A 2,500-nucleotide genomic window follows, 5' to 3' on the forward strand; every position below is an offset into this window, starting at 1 on the left:
TAACTGAATCGATACGAAATGTTTGTAATTTGTTCTCCACATGAAGAAGAAAGTAGTAATATCGGTGGGAAGAGTAGGGTGGAGTATTGAACGCCAGGGTGAAGTTGTAAGTAGTGGTGGAAGATGCAGTAAGGAGTGTGGTGGGACCCACGCCAGATCCCTTGCCACCCCACGCTCCCTTCTCCCAGCCCCTCCCTTCTCCCAGCCCCTCCCTTCTCCCAGCCCCTCCCTCTCACTCCCTCTCCCTCACTCTCGCTCCCTCACACACCCCTTGTCCTGCTCTACTCGCCCGCCAAACCTTCTACCAGCCTAACTGCATGGCTTGTCCACAGGACTTTGGAAAATAAATCAAGGACCCTAATCGAAATAAGTCACTTTGACTTATTTGGGGGATTATCCTAGGTGATTTACACTATGTATGATAATTGTACTTAGTGTACCTGTGCCTAAATAAAATTATTGGTTGCTTATTCTCGTATTGATGACTTCGGCCATGCGGTAGGCGTGGGCGAAACGTCAATAAGAGATTCCATGTACCTATATTCGTCACTCCTATCGTGTCAGTATCACGTACCATTACCTATCCAATTGGCGCTTCTGATAACAGCAGAGTTTGCATGTTGACTAATATAGTCATTGATGCAGTGATAAAATTTGCTTATTCAAATTAACTTATTCCGAATTACATTTTCACCAGAGTCATATTTTAAAGGAATCACATTGGTGGCTGAGGTATGGTACAGCCGACAAAGTAAAAATAAGTACAAAAAAATAAATCAGTACGACGCTCCACCTACATGAGACTTTATCACGCCTCATGTGGGCGAAACTTACTAATAAAGGTATCATTTCGTGCTATTGTGTCTTCACAATATATAGGCTAGACTAATTTATAGAATCAGATTTATGTTACTTTGCTAAGGTCTGATATATTTCTCCATAAGTGTGCGTGATTGGGCTTAACTAGCATGGGCCAGTAGACTTGCTGTAGTGCTCCTTCTTTCTTATGTTCTTAAAGTTTCATTAGATAGATTAAGGGGGGGGAGAAATGTAGATATAGTGCGCTTAGTAACATTTTGCAAAAACCGATAAACTGGATATTAAAATTTAGAGAGGCGTTTTGGGTTGTGCATTATTATCAGTTCAGTCTAGTTTTCCGCACCAATTAGTAAGCTAGTCGAGAAATGCTACATTTTGCATTTACTCGAAAGAATGAAGATTAGAATTGACCTTCGAGGGAGGTGCATTGATGCATATGAAGTTCTCATGACTCGGGGAATTTGATCCTCCCATAGCTTAGATTTAAACCTGATTTCATCTCATTCCCCAGGCGCTGTGTGACCTGCGGGTTTAGCGTTTACCCCAAATAATAATAATACACTAGAAAGATGGCATTACCTAGTACTGTTTAGAACATACTGAACAGTACTAATCAGGTCCTGACCTAAGAGCAACTAATGAAACTCGTGTTCTTTTACCTAATATTGTTGGTAATTCTACCAATGTTTTTACAAAAAAGATACGTTGACCTCATCATCGCCAAGGCTGTGCTAGTGACCCCCTGTTGGAAGTGGCTTCCACACTAGAAACAAATACAGTTTTATAGAACTTTAGGTATGTCACCCAGGTTAGGCAAGGTTCGTCAGGAAACAGGACAAGTGTGTTTCCTGATGCTGGTCTTAGTCAAATGATGACCCGCCGTTGGAGCTTTTAGTCATTTGACCGAGGCCTTCCCTGGCTTACTATGGTCATATGACAGTTATAACCATTTGTGTCACCCATGCCGTGGGCTTTATCAAGTCGCAAAACAGATGACTGACAAATTGTGCTCCTTGTACATGATCCCTAATATTTGTTTTCATTAATGGCGTTCTGTTAAGCTTTAATATCAGGGTTAATACAGTGATGATATATCAAGTATTGTTTGTATTTTTAAATCACTTACATTTTTTCACGATATAATTGTTAACCAATGTATGTTACGTTAAGATGCACTTACGTGTTTTATAAATATTGCAAAACTTGCAATTTTTTCATATGTTGATTCAGGTAGTATTTGTTGATTATTATATGTACATTTACCAACCTGTAGCTGGTTTCCGTGTATACTGTAAATACCCGCAGGACGCTAGTAAGGCTTAGGCTAGAAACTATTGGGAAACCCATTCTGGTTACCTAGGCTCACCCAGAGGGCACCGCCCATTGAGTCTGGTCCCAAACCAAGCCTTTGGATTGCTGGCCTGGTCGATCAGGCTGTTGGTGTCTGTCAGCAACTGCATGCAGTTTTAGGTCATTTTTGTGAATACAGTATAAACAGTAAGTTATGCTTTCGGAGTAGATATCCTGAATAAAGCTAGTGTTGCACCCATAACTTAACCTCTTGATGAAATGGACAGAGGCCAAACTAAACCCCAAAGTGGGTGACAAATTAAGAAAGTCCCCTCATCACAAGGTCCAACATTTGCAACTTTTGACTTGTAGAAAGACATGTATGTACAGG

The 2,500-nt window shown here is 40.8% G+C and overlaps 1 protein-coding gene across 3 annotated transcripts in view; it reads left to right on the forward strand.

Moving 5' to 3' along the window:
- LOC128702975 (RNA binding protein fox-1 homolog 1-like) overlaps positions 1-2,500 on the forward strand; it is a 367,005-nt gene that overhangs the window by 998 nt on the left and 363,507 nt on the right. The window lies entirely within an intron of this gene.

The sequence above is a fragment of the Cherax quadricarinatus genome, chromosome 86 (assembly GCF_038502225.1).
Source record: "Cherax quadricarinatus isolate ZL_2023a chromosome 86, ASM3850222v1, whole genome shotgun sequence".
Taxonomy (NCBI): Eukaryota; Metazoa; Arthropoda; class Malacostraca; order Decapoda; family Parastacidae; genus Cherax; species Cherax quadricarinatus.